The 13240-nt window shown below is 42.6% G+C and overlaps 1 protein-coding gene across 1 annotated transcript in view; it reads left to right on the top strand.

Moving 5' to 3' along the window:
- Positions 1-7408: 7408 nt before the first annotated feature.
- The window catches only part of LOC146688421 (uncharacterized), a 66155-nt gene continuing 60323 nt past the window's right edge, over positions 7409-13240 (top strand). Inside the window, exon 1 of the mRNA XM_085438039.1 lies at positions 7409-7568. The gene's annotated coding sequence lies outside the window, so the exon portion shown is untranslated. The remainder of the gene's footprint in view (positions 7569-13240) is intronic.

Genomic DNA, 13240 nt, shown 5'->3' with positions numbered 1-13240 from the left:
TTTTGAGGAGTGTATAAACACTCCTGAATAAACATATATCCTCATGCTAGTGCACTGAACTGTTATGGTTGTCAGCTGACATTGTTTTAACCTGCCAGTCTCCTTCTGTGCTACCTGAAAGTCTGATCAAGATTACTTACAGTTGTCATGGGATAACTGAAATCATAATGAAGAAAATTGGTAAACAGAAAACAGTTCATTTTGAAATTATATATTATATAAATTATAATTATATAATTGTAATATTTTCCATCGAAATATGAAGATAAATAGGTATACCTGTACGAAGTATTTATAAGTAACAGTGAGTACAGTCAGAATCAGAGTGTTTCTTATGTTTCACCTGTGTTGTAAATCAGCTGTGCTGTCGTTGTTGGTTTTGTTTTGTTTTACAATCCTTTACCGTGCTCCGACCCGTGGCTCCTCTCTCGTACTTCTCCCGTGAATCTGCTCTCGTGAAAGACACTCTTTGCTCCCAATTCCTGACAACAAAAACACACACACGTTGACAGATAAACAATAAGCGAGGTTCAGACATGATTAATCACAGCCGTACTGATGAGGATTAACTCAATGATCCAGCGTTAACTGGAGCCTGGCTGCACTGCTAAATAGGTTGCTCTTCTGACTCAGTCAGCACAGCTGATGAGGGGTGACGAGCGGCAGGTCCGGCTACCTCCAGCACTGGACACTTCCAGATTGAGAAGTTGCATCGGCGACCAAAACATCCAGGAGCGAGAGAAAAACAAAAACACAAGGAGACACTAACAAAAAACAGCACACACGAGCACAACGGGCAGGTCGGCCACAATGGACTACCGATCCGACACAATATGTGTGTATGTCGGAGCCTGTAGATGTGAGGAGTGGATGGAAATGCCACACATCTATACTGATGGCATCATTCTCAGCAGCTATGGGAGTAGGTTGGAGTTAGGGCTGAATCAGTGACATTTAAACTCCACTAACAATCCTTGGCCTGTGTAATGCCAAAGCTTATTAAAGTCATGCAATCAAGTTACAGTGAAGATACTGGGGGGAAGTTACATGTACAAGTAAAAGATATTGTTTCATCTCAGCAAACTGTGAAAACTACAAAGAGGAGCAGAGGAGCAGCGGTTAATAGCTGCAGGCTTTGTGAAGTCTTTAAAATATACATGGAGTATTTTTAGCATCTGTCAAAAGGCGCCTGTATGTGATGGTGGACTCAAAGGCAGAGCCCGATGCAGACACAGCAGACACACAAGCTTTATTTACAGAACGTGAATGCAAGAGTAAATTCAACAAGGGACTCGTGGCTTGGTGACTAGACATGGCAAGGGTGTAATGGTCTAATGCAGTGAACTGTGAACAGAGGACAGGTGGGTAGCGGGGAACTGTTAACTACTTATCCAGGAGTGAAGTGTGAATGGCTTAGTTTGAAGGAAGAGTCTGTGATGCTTTGGGGGGGTGGGGGGGTGACGGTCCGCGATGAGGGCTGACCTGAGTTCCAAGGGATCCTGTGAGGAGTAGTAACAAGAGGGCAGGTAGGTGCAATATTGAAACCCCATTCCGGGAGACGGCGCGTGAAGCTGGGTGGCAAATGCTGGAAGTATGATCTGATGTCTAAGCTTAACTGAGGAGTGGAGCAGTTTCATGACCAGAGAGCTGTAGCACAAAGAAAAGAAAGTAATGGGCTGAGTACTGGCATAACCTGTGATACACGGGATGAATCTTTAGAGATGTAGGGAGTTTGAGTTTGACAGCGGATGGTGAGATTTTTACGGTCGAGGCGTGGGGCAGACCGAGTGAAGTGAGTGAGTGGACCCAGGAGCAGACAGAGGCGAGGAGACTGAACTTCAGTTACAAACCAAAAACGAGCCTTTATTGTGGCTGACATGAATACTACTCAAATGGAAGCAAACATGGGTAAGAGCTAACTGAAAACCTACACTGGGAAAAACTAAGATAATTGAGCAAACACAGAAATACACATGAGGTGATCAGGAGAAGTGGCGACACATGAGGACACAGCTGACTCGAATAAAACATAATGACAACACATCGGAGAGTAACACCGGACACACTAATATGAGACACAGACCTTCAAAGTAAAACAGGAAACATGACAGGCACTGAACTAAACCTAAGAACAAACTCAGAATAACACTGAAACGTAGGACTATCATATTCAAAACAGGACAACTAAAGAATCTCAAAATAAACCATAATACAGAAAAATACCAAAATACAAGAAACTGAAAATGCTAGGTCAAAGTGACCCAGAACTGTGGCAGAGATGATGGTGTCGATATCATAGGGCCCAATGAACCATCTTGCACCATGGTTCAGTTTACGGGAGTTTGACTTGAGAGGAATAGCCATACCTTCTTTCCAGGGGTGTACTGGGGTGCTGGTGTCCAAAGCTGATCCGAGTAGTGGTGCTGGTGGTTGACAGCTTTATGCAAGGCTTCCAGAGTTCTGACCGAAACGTTGCGCCAGTCCCGGAGGTGGTGCTGGAGTGAAGGATTTGTGATGTCAGCCTCCTCCTTTGGAAGCAAGCTGAGTGACGCTTCAAATAGAGACCGGCGGATGATGAGGTGTGTGCATTGTGCGCCTACTCTACCGACGGGAGATTTGAGGTACAGGTGGACAGGTTGTGAGTGATGAAACAGTGGAGAGTGGATTCCAACTCCTGATTCAGCCGTTCTGTCTGGCTGTTGGTCTTTGGGTGGTAACTGGAGCTGAGGTTGACTTGGGCCCCTAGAACAGAAAGATTTCTAAACCTATGAGGTGAACTGGGGGCCTCTGTCCGAGGTGATCTCCGAGGTGATTCCATGAGGTTTGAAGATGTGATATACCACAAGCTTCACTGTTTCTGTGGCTGTGGGGCGTTTGTCCAGGCCAATGAAGTGTGCTGCCTTAGAGAATCTGTCAAGTACAGAAGGGATTACTGATTTTCCTGTGGAGACAGGTAAGTCAGTGACAAAAACGAGAGAAATATGGGAACAGGGGTGTGATAAACCACGGCATGTTTATGCTTTTAAGCATCTCTGTATTAACACGGTAGCTTGTTCACATGACTAGGCTGCAGCATTCCAACTGCCAGCCACACACCAACAACAACAACAACATGACAGGACCCTACACCACTCTTAAGCTGGTGAGGCATGATTGCGATGCCGCGCAGGTGCGTCCGCCTTCCCAGCCGCGGCACCACCGCCTACGTCCTGCCACAATAGCCAAGAAGGTATGGATAGAGGCTGAAGCAGGCCCAATGGCTTCTGAGTTTTGGTCTTGCTGCCAGCACAGACCAGCACTAGTCCTGCACATCCTTCTCTGTCATTCCCCACCAGAAGTGACGCTTCAGCAGAGGGATGGTCCAACCTACCTCATGATGACATGAAAACCTGTAGGCCCAGCTTAGTACCAAAGCTAATGCTTCTGAGGGGACATGTCGCCAGCCCAGGGGCCCAGTTCCTGGATCTGGCAGAGCCTGCCGAATCATTTCCTCAATCCCCCAAGAGATGAGGCCCATGCGGCAGAAGGCAGGTAGCACAGTTGACAGCTCTGAGGGATCTGCGTCAGGGGCGTACTAGTGGAACAAGGCATCTGCCTTGGTGTTCTTGGACTCTGGATGGAAGGACATAGCAAACTTGAAACAGTCAAAGAATAAGGACCACAAGGCCTGGTGGGCATCCAGGCGTTTAACTGTCTTGAGGTAAGTGAGGTTCTTATTGTCAGTGAATGGAAGTTCAGCCCGCTCTAGCAGATGATGCCACTCTTCTAAGGCCAGTTTTATAGTTAACAGTTCTGTCTCCTACATTACAATTTTGCTCCGCGGGGGAGAGACAGCATGAAAACAATGCACAGGGTTGTAGCTCGGGGTCCAGAGTGATGCAAAAGCATCGCTCCGACTCCAACATCAGACACATCAACAACAAATGATTTAGTGGTGACAGGATGAATCTGAACAGGAGCTGAGGGGAACAGATGTTTGAGCTTTTTGAAAGCTGATTCAGCTTCAGGTCTCCAGTGGAAGAGTTTTTTGGTGGAGGTGAAAGTGGTGAGTGGTGCAGCTACCTGGCTGTAGTTTCGTATGAAACAGCGATAAAAATTAGCAAAGCTGAGGAAGCGTTGAAGCTGTTTTCAGGAGGTGGGAAATGGTCATTCCTTGACCGCTTGGATCTTCTGTGGAGACACGAGAGCGTTGAGTGGACGCTGGCGCATTTTGGCTGCTGCTGCTCTCTCTCTATACTTATTGCTTAATATAGTTAGAGAAGTTTTTTTATTCTCTGAACCTATACCTGTATTTAAATTGTCTGCTAGGTAAGGCGTTTGCATTAGTCATTTACCAACCTTAAATGCCTCAGCTTCCACAGATGACTAAACCTCTTGCATTCCTCCATTCTGAAGTTATTTCTAGCGAGGTGTCTATGAACCTGCACAGCTACTATATTTTTCAAGTCGAAGAACTTCCTTTTCCCGTTCTGCCTCCTAATATTCATCTGAACTTCACCAACTCAAAGCTGTTGGCCGCCACCTGGAATGTGTCTTCAGCAAAAATGGACGTACTATTCTTAAGACTTAAGGATATCTATCTCAGTCATATACAACATTATGAAGAAGCTATTTATCATGCTAAATCATCTTACAACACTTCTATTATTAAGTGCACTGATGAAAATACTCGTACTTTGTTTTCTATATTACATAATATTGTTAAACCTCCAGATACCTTTGCCATACATACCCACTCTGCTGCAGTCTGTAACAAATTTATGGACTTTTTTAAATACCAAAATTGTTAATCTTCACAGTTGCCCTCTTCTTGTGGTCAATTGTTCTATTTGCATGTTTTCTCCTACTCAACTGTTATCTTCTCTATCCAGTTTTGAACTTCCTATAATAATTCAAATATCTTCTATTATTAGTAAGTAAAAGTTATCATAGCGTAAACTCAATCCACTGCCCATTTGAATAATTGTAGAGCAATTTTAAATTTGCCTTTCCTCAAATTTGCCAAAATTCACAAAAATATAGTAGCTGCACAGGTTCATAGACACCTCACTAGAAATAAATTGTATGAACAGTTTCTATTTGGTGATCATTCATTTCATAGTACAGAAATAGCTCTAGTAAAAACCACAAATGATTGTTTTGCTTGCAGCTGACTCTGGACTCATCACTATCCTCTTTCTCCTTGACCTTACAGCAGCTTTTGATACTGTCTGTCACTGCATCCTTCCTCATAGATTAACATCTTTTGGCATCAGTAACATACCACTCACCTGGTTAACCTCTTATCTCTCTGGTTTGCTTAACTACTTACTCACACATCACCATCTGCTCCAGTTCACCTCCATATCAATTTCAAGATCCTGCTTCTTACTTTCAAAACACTTCATAACCTTGCTCCTCCATATTTATCTGATCTTCTCCATGCGTGCTCACCCCCTCATACACGCCACTCGTTTTCAGCTTCCCTTCTGTCTGTTCCACCTGCTCGCCTGAAGTCCTCCCAGACCTCAACAGTGAGGAGGCCAAACAGAGAGAATGAGGAGGAGCTTCTTCCCTCAGGCTATTCGGTCCCTGAATCAGGTGTAGGACTGGACTCTCTCTCTCATTACTATACATCAGCAACAGTTTATTCCACCTCAAACTGTTACACTGCACACTGTTTATTTGCACACTCTCAACTTGCACACTTTTATATTTTCTTAAATTTACTTTTTTTGCACGTTCTATTTTTTTAAATATTGTTTTTTACCTTCAATTTTACTGTAATTTTTTACTGTTAATTTTGGAATTTTAAATTTGTATATTATGCAAATTTCTAGTTAGTTTAGTTTCATTTCTAGTTTCGTTTTGTTTACTTTTATGTCTATGTGTAGTTTTTTTAAGGTCAGGCTTTGCACAGCAACAAGCATTTCACTTTATATTGTATTATGTATGATTGTGTATATGACAAATAAAATTTGAACTTGAATTAAGGTCTCTGCTGAATCTACTCTAGTCTTGACCTCTTGTCATATTGGTAAACAAATTTCATAGAGGCATCATAGGTCATCAGTGAAGCTAATCACAATTTAAGACTAAAAAACCTGACTGAAGTCAACAATTTATGCGCTCATATGGCGCCTTTAGCTCCATCGTATATTAGTTCAGTGAGACTGTTTGCTTATTTCTGGAAAGATTTTGAAAGGATGGAACATAAGGAAGCAGCAGGGTATAATGGATAACTATAATTTAAATATTACATTCTATTAGGACTATTAGTTGAATGAACAAAATGTGAGAAATAATAGTGTTTCAAACATTTAAAAAATTACAAGGCGCAGCTCTGTGTTTAATTTAGGGCACTGAACCTGAAAAATGGTCCAAAATACTTCGCTTTCAGACTGGAATAGCCAGGGATTTGATTAATAGATGCCCTGTTCAACTGCCTGAGCTACAGCCATTCCCACAACAGAGATTTGAGGAAAGACATAAAAAGACCACAGAGACACCACCACGCAAGAATCTACAGAAGAGCGTTAGATTGAGAATGGTAGCGATCAACTCTGATACACTGAAAATTCAAAGTTGAGAACTGAAAAAAGTCATCCTGTCATATAAGTTTTTTTCTCCTGTAAATCTTCGTTCTCTCTGCACTTCCTTCTACCATCACTCCTTTTTCCTCTCATCCTTCCAACTTAGATCCAAGTATCTCCCCTTCGAGAGCCTCTTCTGCCTCTGCTGTGGGGGACAACAGCATAGACTGTCTGCTACAGAAGAAAGAACACACCTCCAGAAGCCTGTTGTCTAACCCTGACTTCTCCTACAGTCCATATCGATGCTCTCCCAATACCTTACCTCGAAGCTACCCCACCAATAACAGCAGCAGCAGACACAGCCAGATGGACAGCCTCATAATGCAGCACACACATGTGGAGAGGAAGAAAGAGGTCCTGGACCATGTGAGGCAAAAATATCCTCAACATAAAACCATTATCATAGGACATCAGGACTGCACAAACGAGCAGGTAAGATTTGTTCATCATTAGCAGTGTTTGAAAAATGAAATGTGGAGTGAATTTATGACTTTTTTTTATTCATTTTAAGGCCAGCAACAACCTGTTTTCATTTTAATGATCTTCTAAGCTTTATCAACATGTTTTTCACATTGTGATTTCAATGAGTTGCTGACAGACATTTATCAGTTACTGTTTTGCATTTTCTTTTCTAAAACGATGTATGTGTGTTGTTATAGTGGTAATGCTGAAGGGGCATGAGGTGTCTTGTGGCTTGTCATAAATTTCACGAGTAGTACTACTGATCTCCCAGTTAGACCGGTACAGCCAGCATTATTTGCTAAGGTGGAGTTGTGTTGAAACAGCAACGGGTGGAAAGGGGTGGAGTTTGTCAGTGCACCTGATCCAAGCAGAGAAACATGCGGCATGTAGAAACTACGACGTCTCAAAAGTCCGAGAAAAGAACCTTAAACCTGCCGTGAAACCGCAGGACTTGATTTTGACCCTTAGAGCTAAGTTACCTGGGAAGTGCTAAAACTCTAAAACCGCACTGCTGACACCAAGCATCTCCTCCAGGTAAGTTCCTCTAATTTATCTGTAAAGACCAACAGCTCCTCTGAGCCGCTCTTTTTCTACTACTTAAAAGACAACTTAGTGTAAAAGTAGCCAAAGCGATTAGCAGGATATGAACTTTACATTAGCCTTCAACTTGCGATACACAAGCTCCTGAGTGTTTGGAGCCGGCTCAACAAGCTGCTCCATCAGCGCGTCATTATGCGGGCTATTCAGCGTCTGCGCCAGATGTCTGTCACTGTTTGTTACGTCAGCATGTGACGAGAGCCAACACAAACAGAAAGGTACCATCATTTAAGGGATTCAATGGGTGGAATCCGTTCTGACCCAGCACTGCTGTTGTAGACGAAGAGTCCACCAGGTGAAAGAACTAAAAGAACTGAAGACGCTGTTTCCTAATATCTATTTTCCACACGCAGGCATTAAGAAAAATGACACATTTGCGCAGGAATGGTGAGCATTCCTCACAAGTTTGATCTGTAATGACAACAGGGATGTCTGTTTGCGCTCAGATGAGTCATAATAGCCATAACAGCCTGCTGAAGCAGTGAGCCGGGATTATGATTATTGCAGTGTGCTGTTAGCTGTATGGGGAGATTTTTATTTTCTGTTCCAGTAAGTGGGGGGCACAGGGGCAGTAAGACATTACTGTCCTCTCAACCTACTTTATTTTCAGACTTTTTGAAGCTGCGGTGTGTTTTAAATGTGTCTCTCTTCAAATTTACACCTATGGGCATTAGAGACTCTGCACAAACTAACATACCATTCACAAACAAACAATTGTGTAATTATTCGCTATCGAAATATCACACCTTTGGAATATTAACAGTCTCATAGCAATTATATCCGCCATTTTTTACTTCAAATTTTAAAACACAAAGCCACAAGCTCTTATTGGTCATATTGAATTATTATCTTTGTGTGTTTTTGTGTGATTTATGTCTTTGGCTGTGTGCCCTGCTGATGATGCAGCTGGAATGCAGGTTGTTTCCTGTAATGTCAGAGAGACAGACTGATGGTTAAACCTTCATTATGTCCTTCCTTCTAGACTACTCTTTTGTTTGCATTGAATTTTATTATAAGTTTTATTCTATTGAATTTTAATAATTATAAACACTTTTCTGTGGAAAGGTTCAGTCCCAAATTATTTAAACATGCTAAAATAGCATTAAATCACATTACAAAAGGGAATCTTGCCTTACAAGACTTTTTAATGATGTTTTATGTATTTCTTATTCTGTCTCCTCTGATGTCCTGGTGTGCTTTTCTCTCTCGTGGACCCTAAAAATTTAATCTCCTATCTTGAGCAGTCATCCGATTATTAAAATAGAATAGTCATTCATAACACAGTCATACAAAAATAACATTGCCCCCCCCCCTCATCATATTTTTAAGAGATGCATTCAGGGTTTGAGTCTGACCTGCAGCCTCTTCTCACTCTCTGAGAATTTCACGTAGATGAAAGAAGTTCGACGATTGTGGGTTAACATAAGATAACAACTGTATGCAGCCAACAATGTAGTTTTATGTGGTCTGCCTTTGTCAATTTTGATATTTTTTTCTCTTTTGTGTTATGACTTTGTTTGTGCTGCTTTGGAGGGGAACCGGGACCTGTGTCCAGGTGAAACTGAGAAGGTACCAGAGACTAGCTTCTAGGCTGTAGGGAGACTCCCAGTACCTGCAGCATGATAGTGTTGGCTTCCAATGTTTTCAACTGAAAATACATTGCATACTGCCACATAATCGCTATTGTCTCCTAAGATAAGTCAGTAGAGTAAACTATGGCTTCCCAGATTGCTTTGACACAGTGCACCAAAAACCCTGCCCAGAAACAGCTAGGGGCACACAAAGAAGAGGCATTGAGCTGACCCAGCCTCTAAACTCCCAGATTCCAATGTCATCTGGCAATTACTGGATAAACTAACACACAATCCATAGAGGCCCCCAGCTTGCAGCCCACAGGAGACAATGGTTCTGGTGCCCTGTGTGACAAAGTGGATGAGCAGTCGTAAAACTTTCAACTTGTCCCAGAAGTATTGACTTTTTGCACATTAAGCACATTATTCTCTCCATATATTTATTTACTATGATTTGCTATTGTCAGAATAACATTGCTGCACTGACTATCCCAGGTTTCTTTGTGTAAACACTATGTTGCCAGCAAAATCAAACATTCAGCAAATTAAAGCAAATATTCAGTCACATGTTACTTTATGTTTTATTATGTTGTTAATTCATTAAGTTATGAATTAACTTAATTGTGCATACATACATTGTTTCTTTGTTTTCGGTCTTCATGTAGGTCCGGTGTGGGGAAGGCCCGCCCAGACAACATCACACCATTATTGTGAATGTAGCAGCTAATGGACTGTAGCTAGATAAAAGATGAATCAGTACTGCAAGCTGAGCAGATCTCAGGTGGAATATTGAGCCATGACAGAGCAGATTACATGGAGAAATGCATGGGTTGCTGTCCATACAGAGCAACAGGGGAACCATAGCTGAACTGAGCAAAGAGTCCAGAGTGTGGAGAAGTAATCGAGTAAATTAAAAAGTGAACTCTGGAGTAGGGCTGTTCGATATAACGATATATATCGGATGACGATATAAAAACGTCTATCGTTTCATTTTACGCTGTCGTTTGTTTCGTGGTGTCGCAAAATAAACTCTTTACGGCAATATTTTTTCATGGTTTTGATGTCACTGTAGTGGCTATATTCATTTCTTAAACTTCTCTCTTTCTCTTATATTTAATATAACCACACTACGGACGGACAAGCGCCTGTTTTTATGCGTTGTGGTTCGCAACAACGACGGTAAAGAATAAAGTTACATTGAAACCAAGCACACCATTGTTTTTCTTGTGAACCAATAAGTTTGATGTGTCACATGGCCCTCTTCCTATTGAAAAAACAAAAGTTGTATCCAAGATGGCCGACTTCTAAATGGCCACCATGGTCACCACCCATCTTGAGGAGTTTGCCCCTCACATATACTAATGTGCCACAAACAGGACTTTAATATCACCAACCATTCCCATGTTGTTACGGTGTATCTATATAAAGGTCCACCCTGTAGATCGTTATATCGAACAGCCCTACAGAACATGTTTATTGAACATCTTAACATTCATGTTTACAAAAAACTTTCTGCAAACATTTATCCACATTAATGTGGCCCTGTTACTGAGACAAACTAACTTGTTTACATTGTCCGAGAGGAGAGCTGACCGCTTCTGATTTACAGTGTTGCCTGCAACTGAGAACAGTCTCTCACACAGAACAGTGGTTGCAGGAGTGGCCAGATATTTGCAAGCCAGCAGTGCCAGCTTGTCACCAGCTCCTGAATGAGCTACAGAATCAAGTGCATGATTCTGTCAGGCAGAAACTCCTCATCTGATTCATCTGTAATAGACTCATTTTCTTGGGTGGCTTATCTTCACAAGTCTGAGGTGGGGATTGATCATGCAGCAGTCTTCCAAGTGTGGGCCACACCCTCTCTCTGTCACTCTTGGGGAGGCACTTCCATCGAGCATCCAAAGCTGTGGCAATCTTGAGACAATCATTGTTGATAAAGTTTTCTTGGTGGGAGGTTAGGTGTTCTTGGAATGCTGTTTTAAACCTAGTTACATATGCAGAGTCATCATTAGAGGTTTCCATCACATGATGCAAGTGGGAGAGGGCAGGCAGTACCACTGAGCAGGAAATATAGGATTCCCCACCCAGAATCTCAGTTACATACCTGTAGTGAAAACACACAGACAGAGGAAGAGATGGAAGAAGAACAAAATGGTTATTAAAACAAGAAATGGATTTTCTTTAATCAATTAATTAAAAATTTTTTTTTATTTCTTTCTTGTGGCATCAGCATCACAAGTTTGTGGCTCTGCTGGATCAATGGCTCCTTCTGCTCCCCCAGGGTTGTTTGTCGTGTTTCCAGCTCTGGGACGTTGGTTGGAATATGTTTGAATTGACCAACAATTTTCTGAAACCTGGACAAATCCACTGTCACCAACACTCACAGTGATGCAACAAGGCATATGCTCAAATGGCAAAGGTTTAGCTGCAGTTGTTGAGTTTCGTGGACAATCAATCCCTACAGTTGTGAATTTCCCACCTGACACCTGACAGGGTGACATGTTTGGCTGCAGCTAAATTCTCTTGTTTTTTCCTTTCCAGTGTCTTAGAGCCCATTAATTTTTGACATTATTGTGCTTGTTGTTGGAGCCTTGTACAATGCATCTCGAAAGGCAACTTGCAAAACCTTTGTAAGGGCTGTGTCCTCGACGATATTAATAGTTTTGCAGTTTGGTGCAATCTACTTGCCAGTTGTGTCTGTCAATTTGTCTGAGGTAGACTTACTGAGGCCCCAATGCTCCGTGAGAGTGGTTTGCCACAAGCTGGGCGACACGTTAGCCAAAGTGCTAGCAGCATCCCCGAGTAGCATATGCTTTGTGTGATATTTTTACCCTGGAAGTGCTTCGGTAAAAAGAAAATAACTTCCTGCACAATGTGCATAGTACTTTATGTCGGTCAACTGTTCTGTCTTGTTGTTTTAATTAAAATTTTCTATCAAACGAGCCAATGTGCTGTTTATCATCTTCCATATTGAGTTGACTGGTTCTTCTGGCCGTTACTACCAGATCTGTCATGGTCCTGCGACCATGACTCAGTGACTTTATGTTTATGTACTTATTGTTATTACTTTCATTATTATTCATGGCTGTTTTGGGATGGTTTGTGTTTGGGATTTTGGACACTGGGTTCTGGGTTTGTGCTCCCTCTGTTGGTCCCTGGTGTTAGTGTTCCCCTGTCTCGTCAGGTTAATCAGGTCCAGCTGTTTCCCCCATCTGTGTGTGATTTCCCAGTGTCTCTTTGTGTATTTATAGCGTGTGATTTCCTCTGCTCCTCGTCGCGTCGTCTGTGTTCCTACCTGTGTTCATCCTCTGTGTTACCCTGCGTACTCTGCATCTACCCTGTGAAATCCTCTGCGTGCTCTCCCTGCTGTTCTCCCTTCGTGTTCAGGTTTGCCACTCCTTTGTGTAGTTTCACCCAGTTTAGTTCATCCGTAGTTCTGTTTTGCCATCTCCTGTTTATGTTTGTTATTATCAATAAATCACCCTCACACCTGAATGAGTGCTGCGCTTTGAGTCCTCCTTCCACTCTCCACACGGCCGCTGCCCCGGACCGTGACAAGATCAACTGCCCATTTGCGCATGTGCCAAGATAAAAAATGTAATCAGATTAGTCATGATGATGGATTAAGCTGCATTAACGTGTTAATTTTGACAGCCCTAATATATATGGATATATATGTCCCTTAACATGAGGCAGCACGGTGGCACGGTGGTTAGCACTGTTGCCGCACAGCAAGAAGGTCCTGAGTTCAATTCCACCATCAGGCCGGGGTCTTTCTGTGTGGAGTTTGCATGTTCTCCCCGTGTTTGCGTGGGTTCTCTCCGGGTACTCCGGCTTCCTCCCACCATCCACAGACATGCAACTTGTGGGGATAGGTTAATTGGATAATCCAAATTGCCACTAGGTGTGAATGTGCGAGTGAATGTGAGTGTGAATGGTTGTCTGTCCCTATGTGTCGCCCCAGACTGGCGACCTGTCCAGGGTGTACCCCGCCTCTCGCCCTATGACAGCTGGGATAGGCTCCAGCGCCCCCCGCGA

This window comes from Copadichromis virginalis, linkage group LG18 (genome assembly GCF_057382275.1).
Source record: "Copadichromis virginalis isolate Kocher_CV1m ecotype Utaka linkage group LG18, C_Virginalis_male_GT1.1, whole genome shotgun sequence".
Lineage (NCBI taxonomy): Eukaryota > Metazoa > Chordata > Actinopteri > Cichliformes > Cichlidae > Copadichromis > Copadichromis virginalis.
Note: the sequence above shows the minus strand (reverse complement) of the source record. Positions and strands in the feature narration are given on the sequence as shown.